The sequence below is a fragment of the Bufo bufo genome, chromosome 3 (genome assembly GCF_905171765.1).
Source record: "Bufo bufo chromosome 3, aBufBuf1.1, whole genome shotgun sequence".
Lineage (NCBI taxonomy): Eukaryota > Metazoa > Chordata > Amphibia > Anura > Bufonidae > Bufo > Bufo bufo.
This window is the reverse complement of record NC_053391.1, coordinates 461,852,154-461,872,953: the sequence shown is the minus strand read 5'-3', so window position 1 is coordinate 461,872,953 and position 20,800 is coordinate 461,852,154. Positions and strand designations below refer to the sequence as shown.

The window sequence follows — 20,800 nt, the reverse complement described above, 5'->3', positions numbered from 1 at the left end:
AAGATTGGAATCAGCGCCCAAAATTCTCAATGTGAATATACCCTAAGTGCACAGGATTTTCTTCAGGTGGAACACCGTCGCTTCCATGTCTACCTATATGATATATTGGGAGGCTGTATACAGATGACAATGTAACAGCCTTCTTCAGGTGCCCACCACATGTAGTCAGGAGAGATAAAGCGATGGAGGCTGGTGAGCATAATGCAGGGTTTAGGGGCCACATTCCCTTCGTCCTGATATGGGGGTTTTTGTGTTGCTGAGGGAACGCTCCACCTGCTGAGGTGCAGCCCACGGCTCCCGGGGCTGTTCTAGTGGCCGCCGCTAGGTGTCGCCCGCGGGTCACTGCGGCTCCTGCCTCCAGGACTGTGCTGTCTGTCATCTCCTCGTCTGTCCCCCCGTCCACACCTCCAGCCTGTGTATGGCCGGGCAGCCTGGGCAGAGAGCCGGCGTGTGCAGCCAGGAGCAGAGCAGGTTTGTCCGGGAAGGCGAAGGATAGCGGAGGACGAACTGCTGCTGCTGAGGGGCTCCCTGTGAGAGGTGAGTGCCGCACCTGCACACTGTAAACTTTTCTACTTGGCATGGAGGGTCCGGGCCATGGGCACAGGTTGTATGGACGGGATCCTGGCACAGAGGCAGATCTGCATTATTACCATCCCCAGTCTTGTAGAGGACATGTCTGCACCTGCAGTCCTGGCTGGGCCCCTCTCATCTGTACTAGGGACCATGCAATGCTGGGATAGGCAAGGTGGCCATAGACCTGACCATAGGTACTAACCTGGAAACCATCAGTAATATGTGTATGATGCTAGTCTGCTCAGATCTGACTGCAGGAGTGCACATCCAGATAAATGGACCATCCATACGTCCATCCATTTCAGCCTTTCCCATCAGGTACAAGCCAATTTTTCTCATTTTAAGAGAAAAAAATTCTTCCTGACTCCAGTCAGGCAATCAGACTAAATCAGGGACCCCTCCCCAGTAATTGTAACTTGTAAAATTGTTACAATCAATGCACCCAGACCTTGTTCTTGATCTATTTTAGGGGCATTTACGTTGAGTTTTCTGTCCGCAGGATTTGACCCAAGTTGTGAGCCAAAAATAAATAAATGTTGGACGATCACGCAGAAGCTGCCTCCTATTTTTCTTTCTCAGCATGTCGACATGGTCACATACGTTTTTTTGCAGCATTTTTGCTAACCAAAAAATTGTTAGCTCCAGATGATGCGTGGAGTCTATGGGAAATTTTTAAAACATAAAATGGGGGGCAGTGCTCCTCAGTTAACTGTGAAACAGTGTTGAACAGTTGCAATGTTTCGGCAAACAGCCTTTCTCCTTGAAAAGTCGCACCTGTAAGGCTGGTTTCACACGACTGTCACGCTCCGGACTCGCAGCGCAACACCCGTCCTGACCTCCCAGCACTGCCGGGGTCGCATAGCATTATATTGATTTATGATGCTATGTAACCCTTACAGTTCTGGAATGCATTGTATAACTGACATAATGCTGTCAGTGTTATCTAATACATTCCAGACCTCTAAGGGTTACATAGCATCATAAATCAATATAATGCTATGCGACCCCGGCAGTGCTGGGAGGTCAGGACGGGTGCTGCGCTGCGAGTCCGGAGCGTGACAGTCGCTCGTGTGAAACCAGCCTAAGAGTTTGTTCAATAAACAGCACATTTGTTTCACAGTTATCTGAGGAGTGCTGCCCCCAGCTGCATATGGGGAACGGTGGACCAATCGTCTAGGACAGGGTTCCTCAACTCCAGTCCTCAGGGCCCACCTACCAGTCATGTTTTCAGGATTTCCTTAGTATTGGGCAGCTGATATAATTAGTGTCCATCCATCAGGATTTACCACAGGTATTCATTCTGTGGGATACCCCTAAATCCCGACCAGCAGGTGGGCCCTGAGGGCTGGAGTTGGGGAACCCTGGTCTAGGAAGCATGCACTCTTGCTACTATTTCTTTGGAGTGCTGATCTCCCTATATATCATTTGCTGGGAAACTTTAAAGGCAGGACAAACATCCTTTTTTTTCTTTCGTAGTGGTTTTTTTGAACCTTGGGGTCCATTCACACATCCGCAAATGGTTCTGCATCCGTTCCGCAATATCTGGAACGGGTGCGGACCCATTCATTCTCAATGGGGAGGAATGGATGCAGATAGCAAACTGTGCTGTCCGCATCCGCATTTCCGGAGCGCAGCCCCAAACTTCCGGGCCGCGGCTCCGCAAAAAAATAGAACATGTCCTATTCTTGTCCGCAATTGCGGACAAGAATAGGCAGTTCTATGGGGGGGTGCCAGCCAGGTGTATTGCGGATCCGCAATACACTACAGACGTGTGAATGGACCCTAAATGTGCATTTTTTTATTTTATTTTTTGTCACATCATGATCTTAGTATAGTGTTTTTTCAGGTCCCATAGATCTCTCTATATTGGACAAAATAATTATTTGACTAGAAAAAGGCAAAACTCATAAACACTTCGAAAAAATGCCAGCACCCATAGTGGGTTCACCAGGGCAGAGACTTCCATAGTCTCGCTGCTCTTACAGTAAAGAATCCTTTCTATGTTCGTGCAGAAACCTTCTTTCCTCTCGACATACCGTAGAGTATACCCCCATGTTGTAGCAGATGCAGGAAAGTCTTTCACAAGTATTGGGAAGTGGGCACTATTCGATTTACCAAAGACTTCTGACCTTTTTGCACACAGTGGCATACATAGCTCAGTAGCTGTGCTATATTTTGTAAATGATGTGCACCAGGTTACCATTGCATGCTGCACTAAAAGTCAGTCCTGCCGAGCTTCGCACTGGTATGCCAGTCTCAGTTGACCCATTGTAAGGCCTAGTTCACACGACCGTATGGCTTTTATTGTTTTTTGCGGTCCGTTTTTCACTAATCCGTTGTTCCGTTTTTGAGTTCCGTTGTGTTAACTTTCCGTTTTTCCGTTCCGTTTTTCCGTATGCCATGTACAGTATACAGTAATTACATAGAAAAAATTGGGCTGGCCATAACATTTTCAATAGATGGTTCAGAAAAAACGGAACGGAAACGGAAGACATACGGATGCATTTCCGTATGTGTTCCTTTTTTTTGCGGACCCATTTACTTGAATGGAGGCACGACCCGTGATTTACGGCCAAATATAGGACAAGCTCTATCTTTCAACAAAACGGAAATACGGAAACGGAATGCATACGGAACATATTCAGGTTTTTTTTGCGGAATCATTGAAATGAATGGTTCTGTATACGGACCGTATACGGAACACAAAAAAACGGCCCGTACACTCGCAAAAAAAAATGTTCGTGTGAACTAGGCCTAAGGGAGCGTGTCCAGTGTGGGAGCGTGATTTCCCGTTATGGATGCTGGTCTTTTCACAGAACTGCACAGCATTCTAATGATTTATAATAATGTGTGTCTCTGCCCTACCTTGCATCTACTGAACTAGGGCTCATGCGCACAAACGTGTTTTTTGTCCGCATCTGATCCACATTTTTTTGTGGGTCGGATGTTGATCCATTCACTTCAATGGGTCCACAAAAGATGTGGACAGCACTCTGTGTGCTGTCCACATCTGTATATCTGTTCCGCGGCACCCACAAAAAAATAGAACATGTCCTATACTTGTTTGTTTTACAGACAAGAATTGGACAGCTCTGTAGATGGAAGAACGTTCCGTTCAAAGGGCCGGTATCCGTGTTTTGCGGATCCGTAATTTACGGACTGCAAGAACGGCCACGACCGCGTGCACGAGCCCTTGTATTGACATAATGCCAGAGAGCCTTGTGTACATCACCCTATTAATTAAAATAGGAACCACTCACAAGACCCTTCAAGGAGTGGGAGGATTGACGCTCTTCTGCTCATCATGCAGCTCTACACCCGATGTAAAAACGTGTGGAAGAGAGAAATTCTAATGACACCTTAACAAAATGACATGATTTGTTTCTGTCACTAAGTTTTCACACTTTGTCCATTTTGTAATTCCTTTCATAGTCAGCTAAACCATAGAAGATGCTGCGGCCATGGGGAATGTTTGCAAAGTGAAAATGTACAATATTCTCACCTGTTAGAGAGTGTTATCAAGTATGCCTGCCGCTTCTGGGAGTCAGGGTTATATAAACCTCATTAATCAGATAGCGCTGTAGTGGAGGGACTGTGGAGAACCCTACTAGTATGTAACTAATATAAGGAGATTATACATATGTCACAGTATGGAGTTGGTTTGATACGGTCATATTTGGGGAGCGGGGGAAATTGTGATTCAGTCTGGAAGATACACAGTCGAGTCACATTATTATGACCGCCAGCTAAGGCTACTTTCACACTGGCGCAAAACACATACGGACGTCTGAATGGAGCCTTACAGGGGGGTGATCAATGACAGGGGTGTGATCACCCCATATAGACTCCATGATCACCCCCCTGTCATTGATCACCCCCCTGTCATTGATCACCCCCCTGTCATTGATCACCCCCCTGTAAGGCTCCATTCAGACGTCCGTATGTGTTTTGCGGATCCTATCCGTGGATCCGTAAAAAACATACGGACGTCTGAATGGAGCCTTACAGGGGGGGTGATCAATGACAGGGGGGTGATCACCCCATATAGACTCCCTGATCACCCCCCTGTCATTGATCACCCCCCTGTCATTGATCACCCCCCTGTAAGGCTCCATTCAGACGTCCGTATGATTTTTACGGATCCACTGATACATGGATCGGATCCGCAAAACACATACGGACGTCTGAATGGAGCCTTACAGGGGGGTGATCAATGACAGGGGGGTGATCAGGGAGTCTATATGGGGTGATCACCCCCCTGTCATTGATCACCCCCCTGTAAGGCTCCATTCAGACGTCCGTATGTGTTTTGCGGATCCGATCCATGTATCCGTGGATCCGTAAAAAACATACGGACGTCTGAATGGAGCCTTACAGGGGGGGTGATCAATGACAGGGGGGTGATCACCCCATATAGACTCCCTGATCACCCCCCTGTCATTGATCACCCCCCTGTCATTGATCACCCCCCTGTAAGGCTCCATTCAGACGTCCGTATGATTTTTACGGATCCACTGATACATGGATCGGATCCGCAAAACACATACGGACGTCTGAATGGAGCCTTACAGGGGGGTGATCAATGACAGGGGGGTGATCAGGGAGTCTATATGTGGTGATCACCCCCGTCATTGATCACCCCCCTGTAAGGCTCCATTCAGACGTCCGTATGTGTTTTGCGGATCCGATCCATATATCAGTGGATCCGTAAAAATCATACGGACGTCTGAATGGAGCCTTACAAGGGGGTGATCAGGGAGTCTATATGGGGTGATCAGGGGTTAATAAGGGGTTAATAAGTGACAGGGGGGGTGTAGTGTAGTGTGGTGCTTGGTGCTACATATTACTGAGCTACCTGTGTCCTCTGGTGGTCGATCCAAACAAAAGGGACCACCAGAGGACCAGGTAGCAGGTATATTAGACGCTGTTATCAAAACAGCGTCTAATATACCTGTTAGGGGTTAAAAAAAATCGCATCTCCAGCCTGCCAGCGAACGATCGCAGCTGGCAGGCTGGAGATCCACTCGCTTACCTTCCGATCCTGTGAACGCGCGCACCTGTGTGCGCGCGTTCACAGGAAATCTCGGCTCACGCGAGATGACGCCAATCGGCGTTAGTGTAGCCTGGGAGCGCCGCAGAATGACGCCTTTCGGCGTTACGTGTGCGGCAAGAGGTTAAGGTACTGCTGGCGGTTTATGATCCATTTTGATGCTGACAGATTCCCTTTAAAGAGGTTGGCCACTTTCTGGTTACTGTTGACCTTTGTGTATGTTAGATGACTATAAGGCAGTTACTAATATAGCCTTTGTTGAAATTCTGCACCATTTTCTATATTTCATAAGGTATGTCCCCTTGTTGGCCAAGTTTTTTGTGTTTTCCACACAGAAGTCCCGTCCATACAATGGCTGCTGATGGAGGGTCACGTGACCAGGCAAATCACCTCCATTCTAATACACTGCATCTGTACTAAACTCCCAGCAGTGAAGTACAGATGGCAGGTACAGTGAGTTTGAATGGAGGAGACATCACATGGAGGTGATTTGCCTGGTCACATGACTCTCCATCAGCCGCCATCTTATGGACAGGACCTCTATGTGGACAGACTTTATAAACAGGGGGCATACCTGATAAAATATAGAAAATGGTGCAGAATTTCAACACAAGCTATATTATTAAGTGCCATATAATTATCTCACAAACCCATTACTCAAACCCCTTTAATTAGCAGAGGTGCAATGACCATCTTTCTACTTCTGAGCCCCATACACAGTAGGGTTCACTGAACTGTTTCAGACATGTCTGGTACCCCTCTGGTTCATTTTGGCAGTGAGCTGCTCCACTGTAGCATTTGCCCGCCCTCATGCACCTTCGTAGGCGACGTTCACCTTTCACATCAGTGGCACATAGTGCTCTGCAATTTCCACGTCTGTTTTACCTAGTGGTGCCATGGAGGCAAATGGCACCCTCAACCCTGCTATAACTTATTACTAAAATAAACACAAGACAACTTCTTTGGAAAAAAATGGCCACAATGCTTTATTAAGGGTAACGCCAGAATAAATAATTTTATAAATAATTAAAAACCACCATCATAAATATTTAACGAACCATCAAACCATTAGATAAGTACCAGAATCCACTCAGAAACAGCCCCTCTAATAAAGCAAGTGACAGATAAGAAGCATAAAATAGGGAGCGAGGGCGGGCGACGATCTGGTCCTCTTCAGACTGACCCAGATCGCAGCCAAGCAGCTTATTTTAAAGCAGAATTCCTTCCCGCCGAAAATAGGACAACAAATCAAAGCCCGGTATTCTCCCACAGCAACAGCGTCAGCCAATCAGCTGCGGAGCTTCATTCACCTTGAAAATCCTGTCCAAACCAGCTGGAACTGGACCGAACTTCATCCTGAGGTAATTCTGAAATAAAATAGCGGGAAAAAAGAGGGGGGGGGACAGACAAAACCATACATATCCTAACTGACTAAAATAATGGTGCCATTGCCCCCATGTGTCCCCCAAGCTAAACGCTCTGGGGGGCCCATAGCATTTGTCCACTCATGATACACTTTCACCACAGAAGCACACGAACAGTTCACAAACTGAGCAGTGTCAGAAATACTGCCACCCTTGGCCCGAAAGCCATTAATCACCCCTTATTGCACTCTGCTAAATGGCCCCTTTTATCCATAACAGCAATGAGGCGCGCAGACAGTCTATCACACACCTTATATACCCACCAAGCCAGCGCATGACACGGAGCTTCACACCGTCAAAATAGGAAGTGTTGATAATAATGTGACTCGACTGTGTATTTTTGTGCTTCAGTTTCCTAAACGAGCTACTTTCTAAATTCTGAGTAGTTTCTTTACTTTAATTACTACTAATTTGCTTACAATTAGGGCTCATGCTATTTGTGGTCGTGTGCGTGAGCCCTTACAGTTAGGCTGGTTCACAGCCGGGGAATTCAGATCCCCCTCACCGCCTACCAAATGCTTCTGCAGACGCAGTCAGGCATGCTTGTCGATGCTACAGCAGCAATTTCCTGATTGCATTGACAAGAATGGTGCTTCTGGTGAATGCCATAACCATCAAGCTACTTTTTGTGTAACCTGTGACCTTTTCATAGTTTTGGAAGAAATATTACATAAGTTTCAAGTCTCCACAGTTCCATCCTGGATAGTGGTGTAGATAAGTAGGCTTTATGTGCTTCATTGAAACAACATGTTCTGGCAGGTATACTAATGTAGGGTGATACTGGATCACTTCTGTGAGGGATTGATTCACATAATTACACCCTATTTAAAGGGGTTGTCTGGCTTCAGGGGTGAACCCAGACGTACCCCCTTCTTCACCCAGGCATGCTTCGATGCCCTTCCTTGCCCTGCACTATGTTGCACAGGGCAAGGGCTGTTTTGTTTACATTTTTACACTGCTAGGCTGAGGCTTCCACCTAGCAGTGCGGGCTTTAACGCTGCTCTAAGCTGTTCTACAGGCTAGGTCAGCGCTAAAGCCCACTCATTAGTGCCAGTGACATCACCAGATCTGCTAAATAATCCCTTGCCCTGCGCAATTCAGCACAAGGCATGAGAGGCTCCGATGCTCCACTCAAAGGGGCTGCCTGGGTGAAGAAGGGGTTATGTCCGGGTTCAGAGCTGCCCCTTTAAGGCCCTTTTACACGGTCACACTGTGTAAGTAACAAACTGTTAGTTTCCAATGATTGCCTGATTGTGAGCAGAGGTGAGAGCTGTATTTACATGTAGCAATCCTCTCTGCTGTATGGGGACAGGCAATCACTAGTACAATCACTTGTCCCCATCCACTATTTACATGGAACTTTCTGAGATGATTTTGCTGTCTGCATCAATGGATGAAGGAGCGTGTGGTCATACATCAGGGGATCCGTGGCACCTTTAGACAGGGCAGTGTGGCACCTTAACACAGCCCTTGTGCATCAGGAATAGCACAGTGGCATGTACTGTGTGCTGGAACAAGTATAGCTCTTTGTAATGGCCAGGACATGTCCTCCTGTGTCAGTCATGTTCTAGTGTATAGGACACAGCTTGCCGTATACTTGATGACCGTTGTACAGTGGTGTGCTTGTTTTGGTGAATTGCAGTTGTTTTGAACAGGTAATAGGCAACTGTGCCAGGATTCGGACTCCACCGATCTGAAATGGCCGATAGCCTGCTAGATCATCGCTAACTAGCGTTTATAGGAGCGCTCGTTAGCATTGATTTTTGCAATGTAATACTGCCGCCGATTACCCGATTATGAGCGATGGCATTAGAGATCGCTCCCCCCAATACTATAGAGGAGATCGCTGAATGTAATAGCAGCGGTCTCCTCCACTAAAAGCAGGCAATTGCTGGGAAGGAATACTTTCTTCCTGACAATTGCCTTCAAAATCTTTTACTGTAATACAGACTTTACATTTGCTGGTTTGCAGAGGTTTTTACGCCAGCGAATACAGTGGATAAGTATAAATATCTCCAGCACTTAAAGAAGCACTCCAAGATTTATTTTTCTTCGTCTATATAGTGCAGGATAGGTCATTATTAAGAATAAGACAGAGGCTCTTGTGTATGGCTTATGTATACCTATTTTATTTGATGTGCCATCTTGATTCTTTCTTCACCTGAGATGGTATTTTCCTAATGAATCCTACATTTCCCATTGTGCCTGGCTTTGCAAAGACAGAGAAGGTGGAGTATAATCACACCACACTGCTCTGTGCAGCCAGGACAGATCAGTGACACAGACCTGCTGTCCCCTCACACTGCAGGGTCTCCATATTTTCCCATGTGATGCAGTTTGTGCCTGTCTCCTCACTCTGCCCTGTCAGCTCTTACATGCAGGAGGTTGGGAGACTACTGTGAAGCTACATCTCATAGAACTACACTGGAGAGTCAGCACACACAGATAGTACAGGCAGTTAAGTCAGGAGGTTTATATAACTGCAGCTAATGATTGTATACACTCAGTACTATATATCTGCACACCTGATCCTTTAGATAGGGGAGACATTACATCTTCAACAGAATATAAGGATATACAGAGGAACATGGAGGTTGGGAAAGGGCCTGAGTGCTGCCAGGAGGGATTTGATTGGTGATGAGGTCATCCTGTAGTTCACAGAAAGTCAGCCACATGGGAGAGACCAAGTTCCTGTTGACACCTTAGAGCAAGCTCTGGGCTGCTGGTCAGACTTAAGATCACATGACCAGGTTCCTGTAATGAAAAGGTTCAATATCTATGGATGAACAATCATTTGAACGTTTGTTTCACAGACTCAGCCATACACACTTTAGTCTAAATTGGCTGTTACAGTTCAAAATGACCTTACTGTACATGTTTAATGAAATCAGGGGATGGGCAAAAGATCTTTTTGGGAATGTTCTTTCAAAGAAAGATCTTTCGCTCATGACCAATCTTTTTTTGAATGAACAATCTTTTGTCCGACTATCGAACGAAAATATTAAACGCAGCCGACTTCTGTTATCATTTGGCTTAAATGATCGTTCGTTGTTAAATTTCAACCGACGAACGCTCATTTTGGTTGAAATTGTCTCTTTTTATCAAATCAAGACTAATTTGTATGGCCACCTTAAAGGAGTAACAAATTACACTGCTAGAATATTGATGGTAAATTAGCAATTTATGTAAAAAAAAAAAAAAGACGGAGTGCTTCTTTAAAACTGATGCCTTGGGACCTTGTGGCTTGAATACGAGAAATGCTTTATCCTCCTTTTTACAGCTTATTTGTATATGTTTTATATCCAGTATTTTCTGTATAATTTTTGTTTAACTGTGTGTTCAAAAGTGGGTAGTAGAGCTATAGGGTGTCGGGATTTCAGCACAGCAGGCCTTGAGGATGCTTTTTGTGTCTGTATCCTCCAATTGTTCCTCCGCACTTTATAAAGTATAATAAATGGAATTTCAATGCGGATGATGAGTGGTGTGGGATTCTGTCTTTATATGTTGTTAATCTTGTGCAACATCACAGATGTGTTTCAGTCAGGATAGCTGATATGACCTCATGAGTCATGTAAGCTACTGTGACATCACTATGGGTTTGTAAGCTACTGTGACATCACAAGGGGGTTTCAGCCAGATAATCTACTACTGTAGGACATCACCATTGTGTTTCCATCTTATAAGCTACTGTGAAATCACAAATGTGTTCCAGTCAGGAAACCTACCATGACATCACTATGGGTTTGTAAGCTACTGTGATATCACAACTGTGTTCTAGTCAAGAAATCTACTGAGAATCACAAGTGAGTGACCTCACAGCTAGTAAAGGGCTGCACTCACTCGCATTCATGTCTCGCAATTGCTAGTGAATTGGTACATTGTGAGGTATTTTCTGGACAGCCATGGATAGGTGGACTGTGGTTACCTCCTCACTGTCATCAGATTAGATGTATACTGTTTTTGCACAAAGGCCTTATTTTGGTGCCTACCCCTGAATACAGTTGCTGTGAACAGGATTAGGTCTGTACTGGTAACAAAAATATTTTCATTCATTGACCACAAACAATAGGTCTTAGAAAGAACAAAGAGGTGGAGTTTCTGGAAGTCCCCTAGAAGTGAATAGATGGAGGAAGCTACACTTGAGGCCACCTCTCCATTCGTTATATAATTGGAATATACCATAAATGTCTGAGATGGGAAGCCACATTTATTATTTATTTTGTTTGTACGTTGAGCTTTACTTCTCATAAAACCCTTTAATCTGCACGTATTGGTCAAATCAGATAAACATCTGTTTAAGGGAGACCATCCTCTATGACTCCATATGCCTTAAAGCTGATCTGTCCCCAGGGTCAACCCTATTAAACCAGGCATACAGCCTGGTAGGGCTCATCCTGCTGTTTAAAACTATACCTTTTTGTCTCTATACTAAACAGATGCAGAGATATCTGCATTTTATTCATATACAAATGAGCAATTGGAGCACCAAGAGGCAGGGCTGAATCATTTGAGCACTGCTTTGTAACACCCCCTGTGCTCTGCATACTCCCCCTTCCTCTTGGTTGACAGGGCTAGATATCAGCATGCAGAGTACAAAGCTATGTCCTAGCATCTACATATATACTCTCTGTACTATATCTTCACCACATTGAGATCTGCTCAGAAAGCTAAGCTACACATTACTGCTTTATTCACAAGCACAATATACAGTATGATTATAAAGACACCAGTAATATATGTTAACTTATAGGCTGAGAAAAAACATGCATCTCTATGTGGCAATGTTATTGTTTATTGGTAAGTTGAAGTCCCAGATGAGAACTTAACTTTTTTTTTTTTTTTTTGCTTCGAAACCTAAAACCTATACCTGTTTTTTTCACAGGCACAATATATGATTATAAATAAACCAGCAATATTTATTCATTAGTATTTTAAGCCTAAAAACTGTGTTCTCAATATGATAAGGATAAAGACATTTATTATCGGTTAAATGTGGAATAAAAAAAATATTTGAAGAAAAAACCTTGAAGTCTCTCCCCAGATTCAAACCTTGGATCTTTACATGAAAGCACTTAGCACCAAGCTATAGCATTAGGCTCCATTCACACATCCGCAATTCTGTTCCACATTTTGCGGAACGGAATTGTGGACCTATTCATTTCTATGGGGCTATGTGTTGTCCGGATCTGGAAATGCGGACCTGCACTTCCGGGTCCGCAATTCCGTTCCCGAAAAAAAAATAGAACCTGTCCTATTCTTGTCCGCATTTGCGGACAAGATTAAGCATTTTCTATTAAGTGCCGGCAATGTGCGGTCCGCAAAATAATTGAACAGTCCTATCCTATTTTTGGGGGGCAAGGTGACTAAAAAAATTGCGCATCTTGCGGTTTTTATTTATTTTTTCTGTTATGGCATTCACCGCATAGGAGTTTTTATAAATATATATTTTATTAGTTTGGACTTTTTAGACGTGGCAATATGTAATATGTTTATTTATTGTTTATATATTTTATATGTAAAATTGGGGAAGGGGGCGATTTATACTAATAATTTGGTGTTTTTTTTTTTTTACTTTTTTTATTTAATAACTATTTAACTAATAACTATTGCCCTTAGGGGCTAGATCTTTTAATCCCTTGTCCTATTCACCTTAATAGATCTCTATTAGGGTGAATAGGATCTTACACTCTCCCTGCTGTCCTGTGCATAGTGCACACAGCAGCAGGGAGCTTACCATGGCAGCCAGGGCTTCAGTAGCGTCCTGGCTGCCATGGTAACCGATCGGAGCCCCAGGATTACACTGCTGGGGCTCCGATCACAAGCTGCCACTGCCACCAATGAAGAGGGGACCCTGTGGCCACTGCCACCAATGATTTTAATACTGGGGGGGTTGGGGGGGTGCACTGTGCCACCAATGACTTTAATACTGGGGGTAGGGGGGCGAACTGCGCCACCAATGATTTTAATTAGGGATGTCCCGATACCATTTTTTTAAGACTGAGTACGAGTACCGATACTTTTATTTAACCTCTTAAGGACACATGACGTACCGGTACGTCATGATGTCCTGGTACTTAAGGACACATGACGTACCGGTACGTCATGTGTTGTTCCGATCACTGCCGCCCGGCCGGCAGTGATCGGAACCCGGTGCCTGCTCAAATCATTGAGCAGGCACCTAGGCTAAATGCGCGGGGGGGTCCCGTGACCCCCCCATGTCGGCGATCGTGGCAAACCGCAGGTCAATTCAGACCTGCGGTTTGCTGCGATTTCTGCAGTTTCTGGTCCCCGCGGTCCCTGACCGCGGGGATCAGAAACTTTATATGCCTAAAAAAAGTTTTATTCACCCCCCCCCCCCTGCACCCCCGAATGATTTTTATGGTGGCGGGAGGTACAGGGGGAGGGTTGCGGGCGGTGTGGGCGGTGCGGGAGGCGATCCCCCGCCCGCCTCCCCTTGAAAATTCATTGGTGTTCAGTGGGTATACCAGGGTGCTGGCACCCTGGTATAAACGGCTGACATCTGCGATGCGATGTCAGCCGTTTAACCCTTTCCATACAGCGGTCCGTACGGACCGCTGTATGGAAAAGGTTAACAGCGCAGGGAGCTCCCTCCCTCTCCCATCGGGGGGCTGCTGTGCCTTTGCAGCCCCCCGATGGAGAGGGAGAGAGCCCCCAGACAGCCCCCCGAGAGATCCCCTCCTTACCCTTCCCCGTCTGCGAAGTTCTGAGCAGACGGGGAAGGTTCCCATGGCAACAGGACGCCTCTCAGGCGTCCTGCTGTCCATGGTGCTGAACAGATCTGTGCTGAAAGGCATAGATCTGTTCAGTGTAAGTAAAATACAGTACAGAACAATATATATTGTTCTGTACTGTATTATACAGACATCAGACCCACTGGATCTTCAAGAACCAAGTGGGTCTGGGTCAAAAAAAAGTGAATAAAAGTGAAAAAAAAGTAAAAATCAAAAAACACATTTATCACTGATAAAAAATGAAAAAAATAAAATTCCCTACACATGTTTGGTATCGCCGCGTCCGTAATGACCTGATCTATAAAACGGTCATGTTACTTTACCCGAACGGTGAACACCATAAAAATAAAAAATAAAAAACTATGATGAAATTGAAATTTTGCCCACCTTACTTCCCAAAAAAGGTAATAAAAGTGATCAAAAAAGTCGCATGTACGCCAAAATTGTAACAATCAAACCGTCATCTCATCCCGCAAAAATCATACCCTACCCAAGATAATCGCCCAAAAACTGAAAATACTATGGCTCTTAGACTATGGAGACACTAAAACATCATTTTTTTTGTTTCAAAAATGAAATCATTGTGTAAAACTTACATAAATAAAAAAAAAGTATACATATTAGGTATCGCCGCGTCCGTATCGCCCGGCTCTATAAAAATATCACATGATCTAACCCCTCAGATGACCACCGTAAAAAAATTAAAAATAAAAACGGTGTAAAAAAAGCCATTTTTTGTCATCTTACGTCACAAAAAGTGTAATAGCAAGCAATCAAAAAGTCATATGCACCCCAAAATAGATGCCAATCAAACCGTCATCTCATCCCGCAAAAAATGAGACCCTACTTAAGATAATCGCCCAAAAACTGAAAAAACTATGGCTCTTAGACTATGGAGACACTAAAACATTTTTTTGGTTTTAAAAATGAAATCATTGTGTAAAACTTACATAAATAAAAAAAATTGTATACATATTAGGTATCGCCGCGTCCGTGACAACCTGCTCTATAAAATTACCACATGATCTAACCTGTCAGATGAATGTTGTAAATAACAAAAAAAAAAACGGTGCCAAAAAAGCTATTTCTTGTTACCTTGCCGCACAAAAAGTGTAATATAGAGCAACCAAAAATCATATGTACCCTAAACTAGTACCAACAAAACTGCCACCCTATCCCGTAGTTTCTAAAATGGGGTCACTTTTTTGGAGTTTCTACTCTAGGGGTGCATCAGGGGGGCTTCAAATGAGACATGGTGTAAAAAAAAACAGTCCAGCAAAACCTGCCTTCCAAAAACCATATGGTGTTCCTTTCCTTCTGCGCCCTGCCGTGTGCCCGTACAGCAGTTTACGACCACATATGGGGTGTTTCTGTAAACTACAGAATTAGGGCCATAAATAATGAGTTTTGTTTGGCTGTTAACCCTTGCTTTGTAACTGGAAAAAAAATATTAAAATGGAAAATCTGCCAAAAAAGTGAAATTTTGAAATTGTATCTCTATTTTCCATTAAATCTTGTGCAACATCTAAAGGGTTAACAAAGTTTGTAAAATCAGTTTTGAATACCTTGAGGGGTGTAGTTTCTTAGATGGGGTCACTTTTATGGAGTTTATAATCTAGGGGTGCATCAGGGGGGCTTCAAATGGGACATGGTGCCAAAAAAACAGTCCAGCAAAATCAGCCCTCCAAAAACCAAACGGCGCACCTTTCACTCTACGCCCCGCTGTGTGCCCGTACAGTAGTTTACAGCCACATATTGGGTGTTTCTGTAAACAGCAGAGTCAGGGCAATAAAGATAGTCTTGTTTGGCTGTTAACCCTTGCTTTGTTAGTGGAAAAAATGGGTTAAAATGGAAAATTAGGCAAAAAAATGAAATTCTCAAATTTCATCGCCATTTGCCAATAACTCTTGTGCAACACCTAAAGGGTTAACAACATATGCAAAATCAGTTTTGAATACCTTGAGGGGTGTAGTTTCTTAGATGGGGTCATTTTTGGGTGGTTTCTATAATGTAAGCCTCGCAAAGTGACTTGAGACCTGAACTGGTCCCTAAAAATTGAGTTTTTGTAAATTTCTGAAAAATCTCCTTTCTGAAAAAGCCTTATAACATCCCCAAAAAATAAAATATCATTCCCAAAACAATTCAAACATGAAGTAGACATATGGGGAATGTAAAGTCATCACAATTTTTGGGGGTATTACTATGTATTACAGAAGTAGAGAAACTGAAACTTTGAAATTTATTTTTTTGACTCCATTTTACCAGTGTCATGAAGTACAATATGTGACGAAAAAACAATCTCAGAACGGCCTGGATAAGTCAAAGCGTTTTAAAGTTATCAGCAGTTAAAGGGACTCTGGTCAGATTTTCAAAAAATGGCCTGGTCCTAAGGTGTAAAAAGGCTGTGTCCTTAAGGGGTTAAGTACTCACCGATACCAATTACCGATACTAATTTTAACAATAAAATACACACGCATGTATTTTCTGACCAACCAAAAGGCCCAAAAACAGAACTATAACATTCCAAGGAGACATTATACTGTATGGGGGCAGCCACAAGGAGACGTTACACTGTATGGGGGCGGCCACAAGGAGACGTTACACTGTATGGGGGCAGCCACAAGGAGACGTTACACTGTATGGGGGCGGCCACAAGGAGACGTTACACTGTATGGGGGCGGCCACAAGGAGACGTTACACTGTATGGGGGCGGCCACAAGGAGACGTTACACTGTATGGGGGCGGCCACAAGGAGACGTTACACTGTATGGGGGCGGCCACAAGGAGACGTTACACTGTATGGGGGCGGCCACAAGGAGACGTTACACTGTATGGGGGCGGCCACAAGGAGACGTTACACTGTATGGGGGCGGCCACAAGGAGACGTTACACTGTATGGGGGCGGCCACAAGGAGACGTTACACTGTATGGGGGCGGCCACAAGGAGACGTTACACTGTATGGGGGCGGCCACAAGGAGACGTTACACTGTATGGGGGCGGCCACAAGGAGACGTTACACTGTATGGGGGCGGCCACAAGGAGACGTTACACTGTATGGGGGCGGCCACAAGGAGACGTTACACTGTATGGGGGCGGCCACAAGGAGACGTTACACTGTATGGGGGCGGCCACAAGGAGACGTTACACTGTATGGGGGCGGCCACAAGGAGACGTTACACTGTATGGGGGCGGCCACAAGGAGACGTTACACTGTATGGGGGCGGCCACAAGGAGACGTTACACTGTATGGGGGCGGCCACAAGGAGACGTTACACTGTATGGGGGCGGCCACAAGGAGACGTTACACTGTATGGGGGCGGCCACAAGGAGACGTTACACTGTATGGGGGCGGCCACAAGGAGACGTTACACTGTATGGGGGCGGCCACAAGGAGACGTTACACTGTATGGGGGCGGCCACAAGGAGACGTTACACTGTATGGGGGCGGCCACAAGGAGACGTTACACTGTATGGGGGCGGCCACAAGGAGACGTTACACTGTATGGGGGCGGCCACAAGGAGACGTTACACTGTATGGGGGCGGCCACAAGGAGACGTTACACTGTATGGGGGCGGCCACAAGGAGACGTTACACTGTATGGGGGCGGCCACAAGGAGACGTTACACTGTATGGGGGCGGCCACAAGGAGACGCTACTGTAAGGAGTCAGGACAACAATTTTTGAAGCCCCCCCCCCTCCTCAGTATAATAGTCTTGTGGCCATCATACAGTAATGTATATTTCTTCTTGCCCTAATGCCTGTTTTTAGAGATCAATGTGCAGCTTGCAGGCAGGAAGGGAAGGACCAGGGCCATAGAAGACAGACACTATCACTTTTAGAGGGACTCGCTCCTGGCAAACACAGCTCTGCTGCAGTGAATGCAGTGGAGCAGACTGTGATGTAATTATAGTTATTGCAGGGACTCAGAGAATCGTCTGAGAGTTTATTAGTTAAAACGAATCGAATGAGTCAGAGACTGTCACCCCAGACTTCCTGCTCTGCTACATGCACCCTGTACACACACAGCTCCACTACATGCTATGCTAATAATGCCCCCCCTTCCCCCGGACGGACTTACAGGGAGCCGCAGAGCAGGAAGTCTGGCAGGGACTCGATGACACGGTCTGTGACTCATTGGATTCTTTTAACTAATAAACTGTCAGGCGATTCTCTGAGTCCATGCACTACGCTCCCTGTGCTGTGAGTCAGTGCTGGTTGCCTCTGATTGGTTGGAGGGCGGGGCGGAGCTAGCTTCCACTCTAGGCTCCAATTACACTGCCTGCTGCTGCCTGTGAAGCTGTTAGCTGTGGGAGATGCAGGGGCCGCGGACGGACACATAGAAGCGGGGCAGTGGTATCGGGGACATTTGCACGAGTACATGTACTCGTGCAAATGCCCGGTATCGGTCTTGATACCGATACTGGTATCGGGACATCCCTAATTTTAATACTGGGGGGTGGGGGCGCACTGCGCCACCAATGATTTTAATACTGGGGAAGGGGGGAGGGCGCACTGCGCCACCAATGATAATTAACCTTTAATGCAGATACAGGAGACGGGTACCGCCGGCACCCGCCTCCTGTATTTATATTAAAGGTTAATTATCATGCTGGCTGCTTGACTCTGGGGAGGACACTTAGGAGTAGGAGTGTCACGACCATGGTCATGGTCGTGACTCAGGATCCGCATGCAGTTGCCTGCGGTTTGGTTTTATTGTCAACCACATGGTGAGGGCTGCTGGTATGTTGCCTCATGTGTGGTTGCCGCTGGTAACATGGTTGTACTTGGCAGTATAGCAGCCTGAGCTGTTGCTAGGCAGCTTGCTGTCAAGTGCATGCGGTAACTCCTGGTTGTGTGTGTGTGTATGTTATGCACTTTGTATGTCTGGTGTGCAGGAGGTTTATGTAGGTGTGCACTGTGACACTTCCCTTCACTGTGGCTGCCCGTGGCAACGTTTGGTATGGTGTACATGTGGTGGCAGTGTCCCGGCCTTCAGGCTGACTCCCAGGACATGGTTTGCCACGCATGTCGTTGCCTGCGGTAACAGCTGCAGTGTGATGTTCATTTGGACACTTTCCCCTTTAAGTTGAAGTCTTCCCTTCTCTGGTGTTGGAAGGGTTAACTTCCTTCCTAGTGTGTGTGTGTGCACTGGGTGTGTCTGTGTGGGTGTGGCTACATGGGCTATAAAGCCTCAGTGGAGACCTGAAGCTGAGAGGTACTCCAGCCTTGTTTGTAAGCTGGAGGCACCCTCCTGGTTTATACCATCTGCCACTGAGAGCCACCCTTGTGGTCATAAATCTAGTTTGATGTGATGAAGATGTGTCTGTTGTATGTTTCTTATTGCAACTTATGGTCCTGGGTTCCTGTGTGATGTGTGTTGTGTGCTGTGTCCATTTCTGTGTTAGGACAGCAGCACTTGCGCATGGGTTCCAGGCTTTGTGTCTGTGGCAGGTGGGTGTTGTGCTTATGGCATTTACCTGCCACTGCCATGAGTTGTGGATATGTATGAAAAAAGGAAGAAAAACAGGGGATGCGGTTACCAAACACCACCAGAGTACACAGAATGCACAACAGGTGGAAAAGGAACCAGAGGCGCCAGAGATAATGGACAGAAGTATGGAGATGGTGGATAGTAATTAAAGCTAATAAAGAAGGCAGCCTGAGATAGTGTTAGCTATGCTATACACTTGATAGACAAATGGAGAGATGGGTAAAGGATCGGCCGTGTGTGCCTGAAGCGTCCAGAAAAGGAGTCTCAAGACGGCCTTATCCCCACCCCAAAAAAAGAAAACAAAATTCGGTGCCACTCTTAGTATACGGTGATAATAATAATAATGTTCACAGGTAAACCATAAATGTCACGTGCATATATTGGCGTATCGACCACACAATGCGCTGACAATGTTTAGGAAGATACCAAAGCACGCATGCTCACAAATAATGGTAGTAATATAGGGTGAGTTGCTAAACAATCAAAGAAATTTAAAAATTAACAATTAAAAAATCAAGATTGTGTACAATCCTGATGCACTCACTTCACAGGGGGGTGTGCCACCAGGATAAAGCTCAAGACACCTGGAGCAGAAACCCCCCCAGCCAAGGTCGCCTGTAGTATGTAGAAGATCTGACGTCAGCGCTCCAAATGTACCAAGTTGGATATATACGGCACGCGGAATAGCGATTCTTCGTCAATCTTTTATTTAAATAAAATGGCTCAACGCGTTTCGGGGAGAGACAGTAGTCCCCTTCATCAGGAGCAGAATATATATATATATATATATATATATATATATATATCACATTGACAACAGTACAACATATATAAAGCAAAAAATTCCCGCTTAAAACCTTCTACTTCCGGTTTCGGAAGCAAACCGGAAGTGGTGCGTTCCACTGTGGAACGCATGTAGTATCCAGACCTCTATTAGCCCAAATGTCTAAATAAATAGAATAACTCCTCTGGTGGCCAATGGTACATCTTAGTAGTAGAATAGTATATGAAAGGTATATATAAGGAATGTATAAAATATATGTGGGAGCAAGTGTTCCTCAGCAAAACCGGAACTCACTCTACTTCCGGTGAGCCGAGGTGAAACGCATCCCTTGGAGCGCAGTGCAGAAGGAAGTCAGCTCACTTCCGGTCTGACAAAGGTACGATCGCGTTGGTGAAACGCAGAAATTCACAGCGCACATGCGCCTGACCCTACTTGGGAGTAGGATTCCTATACCTAATAATTACAGGGAAATACTAAAAAGAGGAGGAATTAGTAGAATGATTGTACAAATAGATGAATAAATCAATGAATGTTTATGCATCAATTACATTAAATATTTCTAGGATGAATAGATGAATGAAAATTGGACTGAATGTAAATAAATACAGAACCTCTGTGGATATGTATATGGATGAGGGGGTGGGATCAGCTATATGAATATAAAATAAGTTATGCAAATATAAAATAAGTTAAAATTCATATAGTTGTGAATGATGTTTACTAT

The 20,800-nt window shown here is 45.1% G+C and overlaps 1 protein-coding gene across 3 annotated transcripts in view; it reads left to right on the top strand.

The window, feature by feature from the left end:
- The first annotated feature begins 424 nt into the window (after positions 1–424).
- The window catches only part of MCF2L (MCF.2 cell line derived transforming sequence like), a 345,945-nt gene continuing 325,569 nt past the window's right edge, over positions 425–20,800 (top strand). For all 3 annotated transcript variants that reach the window (XM_040425198.1, XM_040425200.1, XM_040425197.1), the window contains exon 1: positions 425–537. The gene's annotated coding sequence lies outside the window, so the exon portion shown is untranslated. The remainder of the gene's footprint in view (positions 538–20,800) is intronic.